The 23,211-nt window shown below is 41.2% G+C and overlaps 1 protein-coding gene across 1 annotated transcript in view; it reads right to left on the bottom strand.

Annotated features, from left to right (window-relative positions):
• Window positions 1-23,211, bottom strand: part of LOC101446259 (uncharacterized) — a 67,591-nt gene that overhangs the window by 43,710 nt on the left and 670 nt on the right.

Raw genomic sequence — 23,211 nt, 5'->3', positions numbered from 1 at the left:
TTTAAAAGAAAATAAATAAAAAATAAAAAATAAATAAATGGACAAAGGACTTGAATAGACTTTTCCCCAAAAAGGATATTCACATGGCCAATAAACACATTAAAAGATGCTCAGCTCATAATCAATTAGGGAAATGGAAATTAAAACGACAAAGAGATACCACTTCACACCCACAATGATGGCTGTTACTTTTAAAATGGAAAATAACAAGTTCATTGTTGGTGTGAATGTAAAATGGTGTAACCACTATGGAAAACAATATGGCAGTTCCTCAAAAAGTTAAATATAGAATTAAAATTTGACTCATCAGTCTCACATCTAGGTATGAGATGTGAAAACAAGATAACAAATAGATATGGGTACACCAGTGTTTATAGTAACATTATTCTCAATAGCCAAAAGCTGAAAACAACCCAAATGTCTATAAACAAATGAATGGATAAACAAAATGTGGTACATACACAATGGAATATTCTTTGGCCATAAGGAAAAATGAAATTATGAGACATACTGCAACATGGAAGACATACTGCAACATGGAAGCTCGGTGAAATAAGCAAGACACACATGGCTAAAAGTTGGGAAGTGGAAATGGTTCAAGTGATTGAGCTCCTGCCTACCACATGGGAGGTCCCAGATTCAGTTCCTGGGGCCTCCTTGAGAAGGCAAGCTGTTGCAATGGGCAGGCATGACAAACTGATGTAACAAGATGATGAAACAAAGAGACACAAAGAGGCAAGACAATGAGAGACACAGACCAGGGGACTGAAAATGGTTCAAGTGAGTGATCACCTATCTCCCCCATGAGAGGTCCCAGTTTTTGTTCCTGGTGCCTCCTAAAGAGAAGAAGAGCAGACAGCAAGCATAAAAACAAAGGGGAGGTGGGCAGGGGACTAAATAAATAAAATAAATCTTAAAAAAATGAAGGCCTAATGTTGTATGATATAACCTATCTTATTTCTAGAGAAAGAAAGCAGATTAGAAATTACTGGGAGAGGAGAGAATGGAAGGAGGAAAGGCAGACTGTTTATTTGTAAAAAATATAATACCAATGTCTATTTATCTATCATCTATCTATTTACATTCAAGAGAAAAACATTAGACAAATCCCAATTGAGGGGCCTCTCCTAAATACTTGACTCCTCTTCAAAACTGTCAAGATTATCAAAAAAAAGAGAGTCTGAAAAACTGTCATAGCTAAGAGGGACCTAAGGAGATATGGTGACTAAACAGAATAGACACTTGGTAAAAACGAAGGAAATGGGAATGAGGTGTGGACTTAAGTGAATAAGAATGCTTTGAAAAAGTGAATCCCTAGAAAAATAAACTTAGAAAACGAAAGAAATATAAAATACAATCTTCCAGTTTTTGTTATTAGGTTTAAGAGCCAGAAAATTATTTTGTTAGAATGCTATAACTGTTGCTGAGCCAGTATTTTCCATTTCTGGCACCAGTTCAAGGACCACTTTGAAGGGCAGGCTCTGTATGGTATGACGATACTCTTTGGAGTTGTGCGAGGGGAGGCCTTGAATAGAGGCACAAAGAAAGTGCAACCGAAGTGTAGGAGAGGGGTCACTAACTACATCTGATCATGCCGGAACTCTCAGAGGTTACAGTACACTGCACAGGAAGGACAGATACATGAAAAGTTAAAAATAACACAGTACCGAATGACCAAGTGTCAAATGATTGATCCAGATGATCCTTGTTATGACCAGAGAGAAGGGGACTGACTGTGACAGGAGGGAATGATTGGGAAAGTCTTGCTGGTGAGTGTAACAGTTTGATATAATATGAATTCCAAAAATAAATATTGGATTATATTTGTAATCTGGTGTGTACCTGGGCATGATTAAGTTATAATTAGGGCTTTTGACTGGGCCATGTCATTAGGGTGTTAACGGTATGGCAAAGGACAGAGTTGAGGGTTTATGATGTTGGAGTTTTGATGTTGGGGTTTGATGCTGAAGTCTTAAGCTGGAGCTCCAGGAAGTCAGCATGCAGAGGAAAGAGAAGCAAGCCCTGGGAAGAGAGGACCTAAGCCAGGAGAACACAGAGGAATAGAGACGGCTCCTAAAACAAGGCAGAAATCCCAGCGAGAGAGACAGAGCCATTCACCTAATAGTCTACAGCTGACCTTGTGGAGAAAACAGAGGAGCTGAGCCCAGAGGAACCCAGGAAGCCTGAACCCTCACAGACATCAGCAGCCATCTTGCGCCAACACGTGGAAATAGACTTTGTTGAGGGAAGTAACTTATGCTTTATGACCTGGTAACTGTAAGTACCTACCCCAAATAAATACCCTTTATAAAAGCCAGCAGGCTTCTGGTATTTTGCATCAGCACCCCTCTGACTGACTAATACAAGGAGTCTTGACTTGAGCTTGCCGTAGCAATCAGACAGGAGGGGACTGCACATTCTGAGGCAGAGGGATGATAGTGGGCAAAAAGTTAGAGGCAGGAATGATAATATTTATGCACCATTGTTTGATCCAGCAAGCATTTTTGAACCCTAGGCATTTACTTTGGCTCCACTCTGCTATGCCCTTTGCTATGTTAAAGAAGCAGAGAGATTAACAACAAGGTCCCTGTCCTCAAAGAGTTAATATCTAGTGTGCAGACAGGGAAACAAGCAACTACAGTATGCTGTGGTAAGTGCAATGATAGAGGAAATAAAAGTGTCTTTACTCACAGAAAATGTGACCATCTATGTAAAAAATCTGATAGAGTATACAAAAAAGCTCTGAAAATAAGTGAGGTTGCGAGCTATGAAATTAACATACAAATGCAATAAATATTTGGAAATTTAAATTAGAAAAGCTACCATTTACAACAGTATAAAAATATGAAAATCTGAGAAAAGTACTGCAGGACTGAAAACTATAAAAATTGCTGAGAAAAATTAAATATGTACTATGTTCATGAATCAGAAGATTTAGTATTATTGGAATGCCAATTCTCTACAAATTGATCTATTCAATCACAATCAAAATTACAGCAGACTTTTTGTAAAAAAAAAAAAAAAAAAACAACCCTAAAATTCATACAGAAATGCAAAGGACCTAGATAGAATATGTAAGACATAATTGGGGGACTAACATTTCCTGATTTCAAGACATATTATAAAGCTACAGTAATCCAGGCAGCATGGTATTGGTGTAAAGATAGACAAATAAAACAATGGAACAGAATAGAGGGTCCAGAAATAGACCCATCAATATTTGGATAACTGATTTTCAGCTTTATTATTGTCACTTCCGAGATTATGTTATAAAGCACACTGAAACGTTCATCTTGGTCACTCTCTCTGTGCTGACTACTGTGCCATGAGCTGCCCGGGGCGAGGACCTGAAGCCACTCAGTAAGTCACGTGAATGGGCTTGGAAGTGGATCCTCCAGCCTCAGTGAAGCTTTCTGATGACTGCAGCCCTGGCTAACGGCTTGACCACAACCTCATGAGAGAGCTGGAACCAGAAACTCTCAGGTAAGCCACTCCCAGATTCTTGACCTTCCAGAAACTGTGTGATATAAATGTTTGTCGTTTTTTGATAGTAAGTTTGGAGGTAATTTTTTTCACCACAATAGAGAACTAAAATGGAGACTATTTACAAAGATGTGAGCAGGGTTTAGGAAATAATCCAGGGATAGCGTTAGTTTCCCTGGAGTTAGCAAGAGCAGGATACCATAAACACCCCTAAGCCTGAAGGAGCGAGGGGAGGGGACAGTTTCAGAATCTACATAGAGTAGGTGAAAGGAGAGGGCTGCCCTAACCAGAAAAATAAAACCCCAACCTCACACTATTCCCACCTTTGATCTCCTGCTGGTACTTCTCATTGGCTAAACTGAAGAACAGAGCTTGAGTTCCCCAGTTGGAAGTTTCCAGGGCTGGGCAGAGGTAAATATGTAATTTAGGGTGTAGGAGGCAAAGGTAAGATTATGTCCTGGGCTATGGGTATGAAAAAAAATGAAAGAAAAATATAAGTATCCGGGTAGGAGCAGAGAGGACGAGGTGGGGAACAAGACGTGCTGCTGATTGAGATCATGATAAAGTGGCTCACTGAGCACCAGGATGTTCTCTGACCCAAGGGCTTGGAAGGGCTTGGAAGGGCTCTTTGGGGCAGAAGTAGCCTAAAAACTCATGGTGCTGGGAGGTGTCTTCAGCCTCCCTTCATGTTCCAAGCATTGCTCTAGATTAGGGGTTGGCAAATTATTTTCTTAAAGAGAGAGAGAGTAAATATTTTGCGCTTTGCATTTCAACCTCTGAACTGCCATTGTAGTGTAAAAGCAGCCACAGACCACACAGAAACAAATGAGTATGGCTGTGTTCCAATACAATTTTACTTACAAATCAGGCAACAGATCTGCAGGCTATAGTTTGTTGATCCCTGCTCTAGATACGTAAGAACATTTTTTTTCACCGTTTTGCCTTCAGATCAATTTTAAAAAAAAATAGTCTTTGCTTTGCAGATAGACTTTTAATATATTTATTACTGAATGTATCCTACCCCAGATTGGGCTCCTGACAGATAAACCATCTGGACCTTTGTCAAATGATCTGTAATGAAGGAATGAATAGTCAGTAGATTCTTCTATCTTCCCTACAGATGTCTAAGAATGAATGCATGGGAAGCTGACTAACCACTTATAGGTGATATGGGGCAAGAATTTCCAGTTCCAATATCTTGATTTAGAATATTTTCCTTTAAAATATGTTAGGTTATAGGAAAGTTTCCCTTTCATGCCAGGAACTCACTTTTGCTTGGTGAAATGTATTTTAAAGTCTTTCAATTGCATAGACCTGAGTTCAGGATCTGTTTCTAGCTCTTTGGCGTGGTGAGCCAATTTTCTTACCAGTAAAATGGAAGTAATACTTTATAGGTAAGGAGAGCTGTTATTATTATGAAATGCAGCAAAATAAACTCACACAAATATTTTTCTCTCTCACTCTGTTCTGTTATCCTCTTGGAGACTGTTGGTTCTTAAATTTTGTCCCAGAACTATACACTTTTCATTTGCGATCTCTGAATGCTACTTAGGCAAATCCAAAATAAATTCCAGGCAACTTATGTACTCATCAGGACTCCTTGATTGCAAGCAACAGAAACTGAATTCAAACTAGTATAAGGGGAAAAAAATAAAAGTGGGGGTGACTTATTGGCTACTGGAGTCATTTTCAGAATTGAAGCTTACCAATTCAGCCTTAAGAAAGCAGGAACTAGGGATTTTGGAGACTGAAAATGATCTCTGTCTCATCTTTACTTTACTTGGAATTTCTTTTCCTATGTGGACAAGTATTTCCAATACTTCAAGAGAGGTAGCGAGTTGAGAACTCTGGGTTACAGATGGTTTCACCACCTGAGAGGAACAGAAAGCTCTTTCTCTTTGCTTTTTCTTCTCCTAGGTTGAGATTAATAAAAACCCTCAGAAGGATCCTCTTTAGCCTGATTTGGCTCCATGCTCACTCCTCGGGCTAATCATTGCATGGCTGGGGGAAGTAGGGATTGGCATAGTTTGTGTCAAGAACCCACATAATATGATTGGCAGCACCAACTATGACTACATGGTTGGAACGGGAAAAACAATGATCCCCAAAGGAGGGTGATGCTGCTTGAAGAAGGGTGGATACTGTGCTGGGTATACAGATTGTGCCCTATAGTCACAGTAGATGTCTACTCTATTAGCTACATTTCATAAGTATTTTATGAGTGTCTGCCATGATTACAGTACTAAGATACTTAGAGTGATCTGAGTACAAACACGGCCACCTGACTCCTGCCCCTGTTGTTGGGGGCAGTGGGGGCAGTTGTCAGAGAAGAGGGCATCTGGAATCAATTTTAGTGTAAGTGATAAGGTAGGGGTCCTACCTACTAGGTTTCCACATGAGCAGGCTAGACCTGTAAAAGTTCAATTCTAGTGTTTCAGCTGAAAATTTTAAAAATATAAAGTCCTGTTCACAAGTCTCTCTCTCTCTCTCTTTTCTTTTTTATCTCCTCTTATTGTGTACCTCATCCTTTGTGTCATCCCACTCATCCTTGGCCCTCTCTTGATTGCGAGGCTCGACTCCCTAATTATAAGCTTCAGGAGCGTTTCTCTTGCGCTGCACGTGACTTGGGGCAGTGGATAGGTGGTTATATATTAACTCAGATGAAAGGAGATGGTCACGCAGCATCACAATAAACAAAATTAACTTCTGCTTTGTGGTTATTATGCCTGAGACTGATATAGACACAGGATACAGAGGGCTGTGTTATTCGGACTTAGCTTCAAGTGACAAAGAATAACTGGTACTAGCTTAGACAAAATGGAAAACAGGGACTTGGGCACTACAGGGACTCTCCTCCTTTTCTCCTCTCTGCTTCTCTCCTGGTATGTTGGCTTTCTCCACAGGGTTGGTAGGAAGGAAGATAACAGCTGCTAGACCTGCTCCTCCCAGCTCTGACACCAGAGAAGGACTGACATTTGCTCTCCCTGGTGTCATGTTTAAAAATCCCGGTCAGGGTTCGGGTCTGGTTTGAATGAAGTCTGGATCAACCATGGTGACCACAGGGTAGAGTCCTTTGGTTGGCCCAGCTTGAATCTGATGCCCAACCTGGGCCAATGACCGTTGGCCAAGGATCTGTGAGAAGATGGCAGCTTGCTTCCACTGGAATGGGTCAAGACGGGGAGAGGCACATTTCCCAGAAGGAGGGGAGGCCTGTTGTGGCTGAAAAACAATAGGAGGTCACCTCAGGGTTTATTGTCCATGCACCAGTGATGCTGAGCACAAACAGTAACACAGTGAAAAACATAAAGAGCCTGCAGGGAGGAGGCAAGGGGGCCAGGGAGTAGAGATGGCTCTCCCTGAAGAGGTGGGGCCTGAACTGGGTTTGGAAGGCAAGGACAGTCCCCCAGGTTTCTCTGCTGAGAAGATTGGAGAAGGGATTCTTGGGATGGGTTAAAGCTTGAACCAGCATCAGTAGCCAAAACTCTTCAAACGTCCTGCAGATAGCTAGATGGTCTCAAGAGTGTCTTAGCATTTCTGTGAATCTGTGACTTTGTTTATATGCAAATAAAAGTGGGAGGAGCCTTTACAGCCAGCACAACCCCTTTCAGACCGGTAATTAAGACAGGGAGTGCCAAGCTGGGTAGGGTGGTTTACGGGGGATCCTTTATTTTATTTATTTATTTTTAAATGGATCTTTACATCTCATCAAATTCAGGGTGACCTCAGAATGAAGTCATAATTCCCTTGTGTGTTTGTTTTGTTTGTTTTACTTTATTGCTCTAAGCTCAGAAAATTCAGTCATGCAAATGCTGTCTGTGCTTATAATCTTTTATCCTTTGATTAGGTCTGCCCTGGACTTAATCACTGTGCAGTCAAAGGCATGCGGGTAGAGGGTCTCTGAAGCAGTGGAAATGGGAGGGTCCTGGAGAGTGACTGGAGCAACCAGCATAGCTCGCTGAGTAACGTTGTCCCTTGGGGAATGCCGTAGCGTAGGAAGGGCGGTCTCTCATTCAGTGATTTGTTCTTGCATAAAACTTCCGTTCAGCTATGAGCTCGGCACTGTTCTAGGTGCAGGGGGACGCAGTGATGAGCAAGATAGGCGCTCCGGGAATCGACAGTCCAGGCGGGGAGTGTGCTCTCGTGAATAGTGAGATGCAGGTTGTTAGAGGGCTCGGACTTGGAGCATCAGGGAGGGACTTCTTCCGGGGGAGGGGGGGTGATAGTTAAGCTCTTCTAAAGGAGATGTAGGAGCCAGCCAGGCTACTGGCAAGGGAGGAGGTCTAAACTCCCCCAGGGGAGGCGGATGTGGCTCAGGTGCCTGGACTCCTGTCTACCATACGGGAGGCCCGGGGTTGGATTTCCCGGGCAAGCTGGCCCGCACCGCCGCGAAGAGTCGATGGCCTGTGCCACAGTGGAGACCTCAGAGCAGAGAGTGAGCACAAACAACAAAGGGGTGGGGGCGGATAAAGAAATGAAATAAAATAAGTCTTTTTTTAAAAAGTGTTTAAAAAAACTCTCACAGGCTGGATTACCTATTTTGCAACCAAGACCGTGCTTAGGGATCAGCAAGGAAGGGCTATCAGAAAATGAGTGATGAAAAAAAGAGAAACAATATCAAAGTGACTGTCATGGAGAAAACCAGAACTTTGTGAGAATTTCATCTACTTTTTTTTTTTTTTTAGCAGTGAAGCATCGTTTTTTTTTTTTAAGCAGGTATCAGGGATTGAAATGTGGACCTTGTACAAGGGAAGCAGGTGCTCAACCACTGAGCTACGTCTGCTCCCTAGAGAGTTGTTTTTTTTTAATTTAGTGTGTGTTTGTTTTTAGGAGGCACTGGGGATCACAACTGTGGACTCATACATGGGAACCAGGCACTCAACCACTTAAGCTACATCCACTCCCCAGCATCATATTTTTTTGGAATGACATAAGGGAAACATGTCGTCATAATCTTTTCAGTGTTTAAGGCCATTGAAAGTCTAAACAGGGACATCTGTGGCTCTCTTTCCCTTCCCTTCACGTCCCTCAGCAGCTCCTTCGGTCCCAAGTTCCTCCTGCACCATCTCCCCTCCCTCCCAGGACCATTCCCTGGAGGCCCAATTAAAATTTATTTCATTTTTATTCCATCCCTGGGGCTTCTCTAACTCACAGTGATGATGGGTGTTAATTATCACATGGCATCTAAATTACTGCCATAACTGGTTAAACTAGATAACCTTTAACAGATGGCACGATTCCACTGTTATAAAGAAATATTAATAACTGTTATACCTCTTAAGTCTCCACAGACATTCTTAATTTTGACTCCTTTCTTCAATTGTCTGCATCTCAGTAATTATAACAGTCATGGCTAACAATTTGGGTCATTGTTCAATGTGCCAGTCATTCTTCTAAGCTCTGTAGTTATATTAACTCATGCCTCCCAACAACTGTATGAGTTAGGTGTTAGCTCCACTTTGCAGATGAGGAAGCTGATGTACACAGAGATTATGTAACCTGTGGATCCAAGCCACTCAGACTTCATAGCACCAGGATTTATTATTTTATTTATTTATTTATTTTTTATTTCTCTCCCCTCCCCCCCCAGTTGTCTGCTCTCTGTGTCCATTTGCTGTGTGTTCTTCTGTGACTGCTTCTATCCTTATCAGCGGCACTGGCAATCTGTGTTTCTTTTTGTTGCATAATCTTGTTGTGTCAGCTCTCTGTGTGTGCGGCGCCATTCCTGGGCAGGCTGCACTTTCTTTCGCGCTGGGTGGCTCTCCTTATGGGGTGCACTCCTTGCGCGTGGGGCTCCCCTACGCGGGGGACACCCCTGCATGGCAGGGCATCCCTTGCGCACATCAGCACTGCGCATGGGCCAGCTCCACACAAGCAAAGAGGCCAGAGGTATGAACCGCGGACCTCCCATGTGGTAGGCGGACGCCCTATCATTGGGCCAAGTCCATTTCCCAGCACCAGGATTTAAACGAACCCAAGCAATCTAGCTTCAGACCTCATCCCTCTGTCCATTCAATTTACCCAAGCCAAAAACTTAGGAGTAATTTCTATTTCTTCACTATTCCTTTTTTTTTTTTTAAGATTTATTTTATTTACTTATCTCTCCCCACCCTTTCATTATTTGCACTTGCAGTGCTTGTTCATCTTCTTTTTATTTCTTTAGGAGGCACCAGAACTTGAACCCGGAACATCCAATGTGGCAAGGAGGTACCTAGTTGCTTAAGCCACTTCCGTCCCTGCTTTTTGTTGTGTCTCTCATCATGTTTTTCTCTTGTGCCTCTTGTTGTGTCATCTTGTTGTGTCAGCTTGCCGCACCTGCCCTTCGCTACAGCTGGCTGTCTTCTTTAGGAACTGAACCATGGGAACCGAACCACGGACCTCCCATGTGGTAGGCGGGAGTCCAATCCCTTGAGCCACATCCACTACCCTTCACTATTCCTTTTTGGCACTGGAATGTTCTACCTCTAAAATTCATTGCCAGTACATCCACTACTTTCCCTCTCTACCACTGCCAGCATAGAAGAAAACATCATGAGGGCTCATCAAAAAATCAGTACCGAGGGCAGGGACTTGGTTATGTTCCCCAATGACTCCCAGGGCCTGGCTGGCACATTGTAGGTGCTCAGGAAAAATGGGCCAGATGAATGCTTTTCCACTTGACAGCAACAAGCATGCAATGAGCATTTTTTCTGTTTTACAGAGGAAACTTGATTTTTGACATATTTACAGAGTGTTCTCTGTATGTATTCATACAAATATAGATTGCACCAAAATGGGATCAAAATGGGATATATATCTTTGCAGTTGCTTTACTCTTTCAACATTGTAGTCTGAACAGCTTCCTATGCTATTAAAAATTCTTTGAAAACATTTTTAATAGTGGCATTATCGATTTTATGAAACACTCTAGCCATTTTCAAAGTGTTGGAAAATTAGGTTATATTAGTTCTCTATCGCTGTGTAACAAGTTACCTGGAAACTCAATGGCTCAAAACAACAAATACTTATGATCCCAGTTTCTTTGAGTTAGGAATCTGGGCATGGCTGAGCCAGGTGCCCCTGGCTCAGGATTTCTTAAGGCTGCAATCAAGGTGTCAGCTGGGCTGCAGTCATCTCAAAGCTCACCTGAAAAAGGGCCCACTCCCAAGCTCACTCAGGGCTTCGCTGGCTCTTGGCTGGAGACACACATTCTTTGCCATGTGGTCCCCTCTGTAGGGCTGCTCACAAATGGCAGTGAGAGAGAGAACCCAAGACGGAAGTCATAATGCTTTTGTAACCTAATACTGGAATCGCCATCCCACGATTCCCACTGAATCGTAGTCATTACAAGTGAGTCAGTAAGTCCACCCCCAGGCTCAGGGTGAGGGGATTACACAAAGGGGAGAGTGTCAGGAGGTGGAAATCACTGAGAACCGGCTTAGAGGCTGTCTACCACAACGTTTTTCTCAATATTTTTCCGACTATTAACAGTGCTTTTATGAATAGCTTATACCCAAACCACTGTCTATGTTACATATTATTTCCTTAAGAGAGACTCATTGACTTGAAGGATCAGAACATCTTCAAGGCTAGAAATGCACACCGAGTAACTGGTTTCCAGAGAGCTCTCCCATCATCAGTGTGTAAGAATGCCCATCTCACCACATTTTCACTGCATTGTAAAACTCTGCTTATTTCATAGCTTTCTTATTTTAATTTGCATTTTTTCATGTTTATTAGCCATTTTAGTTTTTCTTTTATGAGTTATCTACTTTTTGCCCTTTGCTCATTTTTCTTTTGGAAATTTAGTGTTTTTCTTACCAATTTGCATGAGTATAACACATAAAAAGATACTAACAATGGGCAGGAATTTTTAAAAATAACAGTTTTATTGAGATATAAATCATAGTCCGTACAATTCACCCATTTAAAGTACATAATTCAATAGTTTTTGAGTTTATTAATAGGTATGTACAACCATCACCACAATCAATCTTAGAACATTTTCATCACCATCACCTCAAACAAAAAACAGACGTGGCACCCTGTAGCTGTCATACCCCCTACCACTCCCCCACTCCCCACTCCTGCTTTAAGCAACCACTGGTTTACTTTCTCTTTCTATGGATTTGCCTTTTCTGGACATCTCATATAAATGGATTCATATAATACATGGTCTTTTATGACTGACTTTTTTCACTTAGCAAAAAATATCCCATTGTATGTATATATCACATTTTGTTTTTTGTTCGTTTGGATTGTTTTTGCTTTTTAGCTTTTATGGGTAATGGTCATGGATACTTCACTGTTTGTCCTATAGTCAACAATCCCTTGTAGCCATGACTTGAGTGCTTTCCCACAGGGTTCCATAGGGCAGCTCTGCGAGCTGCCTTCTACACACAGGCCACGTTGTGGGATAGTGAGCCTGTACTGAGTGTCCTGGTTTGGTCCCTTAGACTGCCACCAGTCAGACTGTACCAGGCACACGTGGTCATAGTATATTCATGAGGGTTACTTTGCTCCCTCTGGAACTGGGACTCACAGTGAGGGGCTGGGGGAAGTGCCAGCCAGGGTGCCAGAAAATCCTACTACTTTTTAAATTTTAATCAATTTTACTGAGATATATTCCATACCATGCAATCCATCCAAGGTATACAATCAATGGCTTTTAGTATAATCACAGACTTGTGCATTTATCACCATGATCAATTTTAGAACATTTTAATTACTCCAAAAAGGAAAACACCATACCTTTTAGTAGTCACCTCTTGTAGCAGTTTGATATGGTTATGAATTCCAAAAATAGATATTGGATTATGTTTGGAATCTGGTCTGTACCTGAGCATGATTAACTTATAATTAGGGCTTTGGTTGTGCCACGTCATTAGGGTGTTGAGTCCGCACTCCTTGGTGATTAAAGTCATGGCAAAGGACGGAGTTGAGGGTCTTTGATGTTGGAGTTTTGATGTTGGAGTTTGATACTGAAGCCTTAAATTGTAGCTCCAGGAAGTAAACCCACAGAGGAAAGAGAAGCCAGCCCCAGGAAGGGAGGAACCCAGGAAGCCTAAACCCTTGCAGACGTTGGCAGCCATCTTGCTCTAACATGTGAGAATAGACTTTGGTGAGGGAAGTAACTTATGCTTCATGGCCTGGTATCTGTAAGCTCCTGCCCCAAATAAATACCCTTTATAAAAAGCCACCAATTTCTGGTATTTGGCAGCAGCACCCCTTTGGCTGACTAATACACCTCTCAATCCCTCTGTCCTTCCCCAGCCCTCCATAACCACTAATCTAATTCTTTCTCTATATATTTATTTATATTTATATTTTATACAAATGGAATCATACATATATAGTTCTTTGTGTCTTTCACTTATCATAATTTTCAATTGTAATTTTTTTAAAATTAGGGACGTTGTAGATATAGAAGTCACAAAAAAATTAAACATTTTCATGTATCCCCTATTGTTGACACTTTGCATTGGTGTGGTGCCTTTTTTCAGTTGATGAAAGAATATTAAAATATTGCTGTTATCTATAGTCCATAGATTGCATTAGGTATATTTTCCCCATATATCAATCTATCATTTATACCTTGGAATAGTGCCATACATTTGTTATGGTTCATGAAAGAATAATCACTATCCACCATATGGTTCACTGTGTTATAAAGTTCCATGTTTTATCCTTCAGCTTCCCTTCTAGCAACATACATGACCCAAAACCTGCCCTTTCAACCACAGTCACACACATCATTCAGCATTGTTAATCATACTCACAATAATGTGCTACCATCATTCTACCCATTTCCAAAGATTTGAAATCAACCTAAATAGAAATTCTGCATAAATTAAGCAGCTCCCCATTCTACCCCCATTCTAACCCCTGGTAACTTATATTCCAGATTCTAAATCTACGAGTTTCCTTATTACAATTAGTTCATATGAGTGAGATCATATAATTTTTGTCCTTTTGTGTCTGGCTTTTTTCACTCAACAATATCCTCAAGTTTCATTAATGTTCTCACATGCCTCAAAACTTCATTCCTTTTTATGGCTGAATAACATTCTATTGTATGTTTATACCACATTTTGTTTATCCATCCATCTGTTGATGGACATTTGGGTTGCTTCCATCTTTTGGCAGTTGTGAGGAATGCTGCTATGATCATCAGTATGCAAATGTCTGTTCATGGTCCTGCTTTCAGTTTTTCTGGGCATATACCTAGTAGCAGGATTGCCAGATCATATGGCAATTTTATATTAGTTCCTGAGGAACTGCCAAACTGTCTTCTGATAGTGATTGTACCATTTTACTGCATTTACTAGCAGTGAATGAGTGTTCCTGTTTTTCCACATCCTCTCCAACACTTGTAGTTTTCTATTTTTATTATAGTCACCATTTAATAGATATGGAATGATCCTACTACTTTTAAGTAGCCTTTATTTATTTATTTATTATTATTGCTTCTGTGTTTGCCCTGTTTCTGCAAGTCTTGAACTGTTTCTGGAGTTTCCAGTTCTTGCTGACACTTCTCACTCTTGCCAACCTGATCAGTGCAGATGCCCTTCCTTCTCATTAAAGCCAAGTTTTTCCTCTAACCCTGGGCACTTTCAGCTGTATAAAGGACAGCAATCAAGTTGCTTTTTCAAGATGATCAAGGATATATATTTTAAAATATATTTTTATTATTTTTTAAAGATGTTTAGATGACATAAATGTTACATACAAATATAGGGATTCCCATACACCCTGCTCCTTACACCTCCAATATTTTCCCACTTTAACAACATCCTTCATTAGTGTGGTACATTCATTGCAATTGATGAACACATTTTGGAGCATTGCCACTAAGTGTGGATTAAAGTTTACTTTGTAGTTTATACTCTCTTCCACCCAATTCTGTAGGTTATGGCAAAATTTATAATGACCTATATTTGTCATTGCAATGTCATCCAGGACAATTCCCAAGTCCCAAAAATGCCCCCATATTTCACCTATTTTTCCCTTTCCCTGCCCTCAGAACCCCAGTGGCCACTGCCTCTACATCAATGATATAAATTCTTCCATTGCTAGAATCACAGTAAGTCTATAGTAGAATACCAGTAAGTCCACTCTAGTCCATAGTTCATACCCCAATCCTGAGGATTCTGGAATGGTGATGCCTACTCCACCTGTAATTGAGAGAGGACCTCGATTCCATATGACTGATGGAGGGGACTCTCTTGCTTGCAATTGCAGACTCCCTTGGTTCTTTGGGATGCTTGTTGTCCATCATCATTCCTTGTTAGTTGTCCTAGTTGAGTCCAATGAACTGGAGAGTTGGTGTTGCAATTCTGTTGAGATTCAGGGCCCAGCTGGCACATGGACAGCACAAAGATTTTAGTCTCTTGGATGTACACCTATCAGCCCTAGTACTAATTATAGGTTCAAACAGAAGGGTCAGAAAAAGCCATGTTTAGGAAAACCACAACTGAGTCCAACTCTGTCACACGGAGGAGCATAAATTCCTCAGTAGGGCCCACTGGCAATGCATCAAACCCCCAAGCTATCCACCCTGACCACAGTATCTGGATGTTTCCAGAGCCCTCACAAGCCCCACTATTTGAGGCAGTATTTACTTTGGCTGTCAATGAGATCCTGCTGAGACATGCATAAGCACAACCTCTCGAATGACCTCCCAACTCACTTTGAAGTCTCTTAGCCATATAAACTCTTTTGTCTTTACCTGATCAAGGATATTTTAATGATCTTTGTACATTAACTCACCTAATCCATGGAGAAATAGTGATGAAAATGTTTGAATATTATTATTAACATTTCAGAAAGTTTTTTTTGATAACTTTTTACTTTGAAATAATTTCATACTTAAAGGACATTTGCAACAGTCATTAAAAAAACAGGACGGCAGGTGTAGCTCAGTGGTTGAGTGCCTACTTTCCATGTACAAGGTCCTGGGTTCAATCCCTGGTACCTCCTAAAAACAAACAAGCAAACAACAATACAGAGAACTCCAAAATATGCCCTACATAGATAGCCAGATTTACCAAATGCGATGGTTAAGTTTATATGTCAACTGGACTAGGTTATGGTGTCCTGTTGTGTGGTCAGGCAAGCATTGGTCTGATTGCTACTGTGAGGATATTTCATGAATTTAAATCATTGGTCAGTTAATTGCATCTATGACTGATTACATCTACAATCAACCAGGAGGACCAGACCTGGGACAAACCAGACAAAGACTTTTAAAAATATGGCCCTGATTATGTTTAAGGAGCTAAAGGAAAACATGGATAAAGAACTACAGGAGGGAAGCGGATTTGGCTCAATAGATAGAGAGTCCGCCTACCACATGAGAGGTCCAGGGTTCAAACCCAGGGCCTCCTGACCCGTGTGACGAGCTGGTCCATGCACAGTGCTGATGCATGCAAGAAGTGCCTTGCCATGCAGAGGTGTTCCCTGCATAGGGGAGCCCCACGCCCAAGGAGCGTGCCCTCTAAGAGAGCTGCCCAGCATGAAAAAGGTGCAGCCTGCCCAGGAGTGGCACTGCACACATGGAGAGCTGATGCAGCAAGATGACACAATAAAAAGAGACAGATTCCCAGTGCCACTGACAAGAATACAAGCAGACACAGAAGAACACACAGTGAATGGACACAGAGAGCAGACAACTGGGGGAGGGGGGAGGGGGGCAGGGAAGGAGAGAGAAATTTTTTTTTTTTTAATCTTAAAAAAAAAAACTACAGGAAATCAGGAAAACATAGATGACCATAAAGAGACTATCAATAGAGAGATGGAAATTATGAAAAGGAATCAAACAGAACTGAAGACTCCAACTACAGAAATTAAAAATTCCCTACAGGAATTTTTTTTTACAGCAGATTAGATCTGGCAGAAGAAAGAATCAATGAATTTAAAAATAAGACAATGAAATCATTCTGTAGCAGTTTGATATTGTTTAGGAATGACAAAAATAGATATTGGATTAAGTTTGTAAGCTGGTCTTTTCCTCTGGGCATATTAGATTATATTGGTTTCAGAGGTTTCAGTTTTACTTGATTAAATAATGGTTAAGGCTTTGACTGGACCATGTCAGTAGGACATTGCATCCCTGCCCCCTTGGTATGTGGGGACTCACAGAGAAAACAAACTGCAGAGAAGGGAGTTTGGAGTTTGAGCTGGAGTCTGGGAAGTAAGCACACAGAGGAGCAGAGCAGCTGAGTTCAGAGAGAATCAAGTCCCAGGAAGAGAGGAAGGGAGGAAACCTAAACTCTTGGCAGACATTGGCAGACATCTTGCTCCATCACATGGAAACAGACTTTGGTAAGGGAAGTAACTTATGCTTTCTGGCCTGGTAACTGTAAGCTTCTATCCCAAATAAATATCCTTTATGAAAGCCAACAGATTCTGGTATTTTGCACTAGCACCCCTTTGGCTGACTAATACGCATTCAGTCTGAGAAGAAGAAAAAAGGAAGAATGAAAAGAGAATGGAGCTTTTATGGGAATCCCAGAAAGAGAAGAAAGAATATTCAAAGATATAATGGCTGAAAAATCCCCAAATTTAATCAAAGACATGAATATACACTGCTAAGACACTCAATGAACTCCAAGCAGGATAAACCCAAATAGGTCCACATCATAGCACATGTTATCATCGAACTGTCAAATGCCAGAAATGAAGAGAATTCTGATGGCCACGAGAGAAGCAACATGCCACATACAAGGGTGCCTCAGTAATATTAACTGCTGATTTGGAAACCATGGAGGCAAGATGGCAGTTTGGTGACATATTTTGAGTGCTAAAAACAAAAAATTGCCAATCAAGAATTCTATATCTGGGGGGTATGGGGAGTGGAGTATATGGGAACCTCTTATATTTTTTTATTGTAACATTTTGTGTTATTTATGTATCTTTAAAAAATAATTTTAAAAAATTAAAAAGAATTCTCTATCTGGCAGAACTCTCTTTCAAAAATGAAGGAGAAATTAAGACATTCACATGTAAATAAAGCTGAGGGAGTCCATCACCACTAGACCAGTCCCACAAGAGATGCTAAAGAGAGTTCTACAGGTTGAAAGGAAAGGATAATAGACAATAGAGCAAAATCCCATGAAGAAATAAGATCTCTGATTGAAGTTAATGACATGGGTAAATCTAAGTGCCAATACTATAGTACTTTTGGTTTGTAGCTCCACTTTCTACTTCCTACAGGATCATAAAGGCAAATGCATAAAATTTAATGAGGAAACAGTGGTTTTAGATTCATAGTATATTAAACATCTGATTTGTGACAAGAAGCACATAAAAGGTGGGGGGATAGAGGGTATAGGAATGTAATTTGTTCCTGGACTTCCTAGTCCACTGAAGTTAAGTGGTGTAGCAGTTTGATATTATTTATGAATTCCAAAAAAGAAGGATTATGTTTGTAAACTGGTCTGTTCCTCTAGGTGCAATCCCCTTTGATTGTATTAGATTCAGCTGAGATGTCCTTGATTAAATGATGTTAAGATTAGGGCTTTGATTCAACCACCTCAGTAGGGTGTAACTCAGTTTAAGTCCCCACCTCTTGGTGGGCTGATATAAACAGGAATTCATTCAAGAAGACATGTGGTAAGAGAGAAAGCTCCATAGATATCAGTGGAGAGAACTTTGTCAGCTTTGATCCTGTAGCCCTGTTAAGAGAAACAATCCATTTGCCAGAAAGTTTATAGCTAACTTTGTGAAGAGACCAGAGTAGCTGAGAAAGCCTGGAAAGAAACAAACCCTATGCCAGCCTATAGCTGAGAGAGAGGAAGGCTGAACCCTCATGGAGAACCCTCATGGAGATCGACAACCATCTTGCTTCAACACGTGACCATTGATTTTGTTAAGAAACTAGCCTTGAGTTGGACTCTTTAGGGCAGGGGTTCTTAACAAGGGGTTCAGGAGCTTAAATTTAAATTTAAAAAAAGCAACAACATTATTCTTATGGGGACGTGTTGGTGTGGGTGTGATATATTTATTAAATAATACAGAGTATAGTGTAGACTTAGTAAGGGGTCTGTGGTTTTCACCTGACTGGCCAAGGGGTCCGTGGAACAAAAAAGGTTAAGAACCCCTGCATTAGAGTCTTGTAACTGTAAGTTTTTACCCCAAATAATACCCTTTATAAAATCCAATAGATTTCTGGTACTTTACATCAGTACTCCTTTTTGCCTGACTAATACAAGTGGTATTAAACAAATGAGATTGTTACAGATTTAGACTATTGAATTCAAGTCCCAAAGATAATATCAAATATCAGAGAATATGTAAGCTCATGAGACAAAAATTAGAGTACAGCTTGCTAGGAATGGTGGTGGGGGAAAGGAGGGAGTTAAAGCATAATGCATAATGCATAATGGGTATAGGATTTTTATTTGGGGAGATAGGAATGTTTTAGTACTGAATGGTGGTGAAGGTAGTAAACATTGTGAATGTGATTAATCCCACTGAATGGCGTGCTTGGAATGGTTGAGGTGGGAAAGTTTATGTTGTATATATGTTCCTACCAAAAGAGAGAGAGAGAGAGAGAGAAAGAAATTAAGAGTGACAATTAAATGCAAGATGTGATCTTGGAAGGGATCTAACAAGAGAGGAGAAGATTCAAAAGGACATTATTGGGATATATGAAAATATAAGAGTATAGACTATAAGCTTTTTGTTAAATATTTAATGTTAAATTTCTTTAACTGGACAACTACACTTAAGGTGGTAACATAAGTGAATAATTGTTTTTCTTAGGAAATGTACATGACAGTATTAAGTGTTCAAGGAGCATGATGTATCATCCTGTACTTAAGTATTCAGAAAATGGATTGATAGATGGATAGATGGATAGATAGAATGGTACAACAAATGTGGCAAAATGTTAACATTTGTGGATCTAGGTATAGGATGAGATGGGGGGCATGTAGGTATATGTTGGACTATTCCATAGGGTGTTTATATTATTTTTGTACCTGTCCTATACATTTGAAAGTATTTCAAAATAAAAGGTTTAGAACAATAGTTTATCCGATGCTTGCTCATGCATTCATTCAATATATATCTATGAAGTTCCTACTATGTGCCAGGCACTGTTTGGGACACTGAGAATACAGTGGTGAACAAAAGGCTTTTGCACTTAAGGAGTTCATGTTCTAATAAGGTAGAACATTCAACATCCATTCCTTCAGCAAATCATGAATTCTCTTATGTGCTAAACACTATTTTAGGTGCTTGGGATGCTTGGTGAACAAGACAAACTAAAATTCTCTTCCTTATAGACCTTACATTCTAGTGGGAAGAAAGATAATAAGCCATAAACATAATAAGGAAACGATCAAGTATTTTAGAAGGTGGTGAGTGTTACTGGGGGGAAAAACACAACAGAGCAATGAATGGAGAATGGGGGTGGGAAGATGGAATTGCAAATTTTCAGATAAATGACCAGGCTAAGCCTTGTTAAAAAATGGAAAGAGGGGTGGGAGTGAGCTATATGAAAGAATGTATGAGGCAGATGGATCAACTAGTGCAAAGGCCCTGAGGCAGGAGCATTCCTGGCAGAAATAAGGACAGCAAGCAAGCCGGTGTAGCTAGAGTGGAGTGAGCAAAGGAGACAGTAGGAGGAGATGAGGTTAGAGGGGCATGGGAAGTAGAGAGGGTGTAGACCAGGGGTTCTTAAACCTTTTTTGTTCCACCGGCCCCTTGGCCAGTCAGGTGAAAGCCACGGACCCCTTACTAAGTCCATACTATATTGTGTATTATTTAATAAATATATCACACCCGCACCAACACGTCCCCACAAGAATAATGCTGTTTTGAATTTCAATTCAAGTTCATGGACCCCTTGTTAGGAACACTTGGAATAGACCATAGATTCCAAAGGGCCTTGTCCAATGAAGAGGCCACCATTCTCATCTGAAACAGAGGGCTGAATATATTGCTTGCTAAGCAAAGGACAGCTCTACTTGTAAAGCAGAATATCTCTGAACAAAGAAACGGTATCTTTTATAGTGTTTAGGAAGTATGAGGTTCAGGGATTGGCAGACTTTTAGAAGCCAGACTGTTTAGAGATTAGTTGGCCTTTAGCTGTGGAAGCGGGGTTACTGGAGTGTGGCTGTTGCTGATTGGCTAACTTTCAGAAACAAGGAGCTGTAACTGATCAGGAGGTTGTCATTGATTGATTGGGACCCGGTTAAAACAGGTTCCGGCAGTTATTTGTTACTATGACCAAAGAACAATCAGTCTTTTCCTTTATTCAATTTGGAAAGAAGGAACTTGTCACTCTCCACTGTGCAAGGCCATTGTAAAGTCTTTGGCTTTTACTTTGAGGGAAATGGGAAGGTATTTGAGGATTTTCCAGCAGATCAGGATCTGATTTACATTTTCAAAGGATTACTCTGGCAGCTGTGGAGGAAGCCAGGGTAGATGGAAGTAGGGAAGCAAGTTAGGAGGTCACGGCTGACATCCAAGTGAGAGGTGCTAGTGCCGTAGGCTGTGGTGGAAGAAGTGTTCTGATTTTGGGGTATATTTATAGACAACAAATAAGCCAGATAATCCAATTATGCTAAGTACGTTGGAGTGAAGATAATCATATTTGCCTTCCATAGACTGATTTAACTGGGTGACCTGATAGAGATGAACTGGCAGGGCTACTTTAGAAGGAGGCTCGGGGAAGACCCCTTTGAGGAGGTAAGAGCTGGAGGTTGAAAAAGAGCCAGTTAAGGGAAGCGGACTTGACCCAATGGACAGGGCATCCGATGCCTACCACACGGGAGGTCGTGGAGCTGGCTCATGCGCAGTGCTGATGCACACAAGGAGTGCTGTGCCACGCAGGGGTGTCCCCGCATAGGGGAGCCCCACGCGCAAGGAGTGCGCCCCGTAAGGAGAGCTGCCCAGCGTGAAAGAAAGTGCAGCCTGCCCAGGAGTGGCACCGCACACACCGAGAGCTGACACAACAAAAAGAAATCGCTGATAAGGATAGAAGCGGTCACAGAAGAACACACAGCGAATGGACAGAGAGAGCAGACAACTAGGGGTAGGGGGGTGGGGGAGAAATAAATAAAAAATAAATCTTAAAAAAAAAGAGCCAGTTAAGATGTTAAGGCAAAAGCCTGGTGTGTGTGAAGTGCAGAGCCAAAGCCAGTGTGTCTAGAGGGTGATGAGGTGAGGGGAGAGGGACAAGTCTGGGTGGGAGGGGGAAGCAGAAGCAGATCCTTACAGGTCTTTCCCTCTAAGAGCAGAGGGACGCTGTGGGGAAAAGAACACAAATGTGATGAGACAATTTTGAACAAGAGTATTCTGACGGCTAGGCATGGAATGGGTTGGGAAGAGAGGGTCAAGAGTGGAATCAGAAAGTCAGAAACGAAATAATACTCAAACCAACAGTGGTTGAGCATGCGCTTCACATTACGAAGCCCTCCTAATAAAAACAGCAGACACTGGTCATCGTGAGAATTCCACAAGGCCACTTTGCAGTAAGAAAGTAAAATCTGACTGTGCTAAGTCTTCACTGTGCCAGGGATTCTGTTTTGTTTGCTGAATTATGAATAAATGATGTGATGAACTAAGGGACAGCCTGTAGTGTGCTACAGTGGCCTAAGAATAAAGCCACTCCATCGCCCCTCCTCTAACCTTTAATGCAAAGGCTAGATCAGCTATAATATCTTTTTCAAGACATCATTGTGATCTCCATCTCTCTCTTTCACTATGTGATCATGATAAATGGCTAACATTTCCTGAGGGTTTTATGAATACCAGTGCACAAAAGGTACACTTAATTGTTAGTGGTCACAGGTTGTCAAGGCAGGCAGAGGGGGCATGGACTGGGCTTCACCTTAAGGAAAGTGCTTTATCCACCTGTGTGGCCCAGGCATGCCTATCCCAGTGCAAGGAGATGAATAACCTTTCCGAATATGAATTAAGCTTGTAGTTTAGATCAATGGTACTGCGATGATAGAATATTAACTCAGAGAAAGCAGTCATCTTTGGATCTTTCGGTTCATCATTCAGTGTGGATTAGTCATACTTCTCCAATTCTATTACTTCCTTTTTTACATTTCCTGCCTTTGAGCACATCATTTCACGCCTAAAACTCCAAATGATGGTAAACATAAAGAAAGGAAGGACTCAAACAAAGTTGTTAGAGATTGGAATTAATGGCATATATAGATCTTAGGATAATAATGAGTCAACTTTTGATTTATTTATTTTAGGGCTTTCTATGTATACTTAATTAGCTTTAATTGCAAACAACCCCAAGAAGTAGCTACTTCTATCCCCCTCATCTTAGAGGTGCAGAAACCATCCTGGAGAGGCAAAGAAATTTGGCCAAGGTCACAAGCCTGGCAAGTGGCGGAGCTGGGATGCTAGTCAGGTTGCCTGATTCCGCAGTCCCATTGCTAATTCCTCTTTGAATAAATTGGGGGATTTCATTTGTCTTTGCTTCCTTACTCGCTCCGAAATTTTTCAAGTAGGTGGAGAAACAGTAGGAGCTCTAGAAATACCGCATGTCTGTATATTTTTAAATGACTAAAGCCGGAAAGTTTAGCGTGGCACCAGGCCCCTCGTTCCCTGCCAGCAAAGGGAACGCAGTGAGTTGGTGTCTGGATCAGCGTTCACCGGTGATAGAAGGACAGGCTGGAGATTCTTGCAGCCAACACCGTCATCTGGTTGGGAAAAGCCACATGGCAGGCTGCAACTACTGGGGTGTGTGTGTGCGCGCGCGCGTAGGAAGGCAACATTTTA

The sequence above is a fragment of the Dasypus novemcinctus genome, chromosome 12 (assembly GCF_030445035.2).
Source record: "Dasypus novemcinctus isolate mDasNov1 chromosome 12, mDasNov1.1.hap2, whole genome shotgun sequence".
Lineage (NCBI taxonomy): Eukaryota > Metazoa > Chordata > Mammalia > Cingulata > Dasypodidae > Dasypus > Dasypus novemcinctus.
This window is presented reverse-complemented; position numbering and strand designations above follow the sequence as displayed.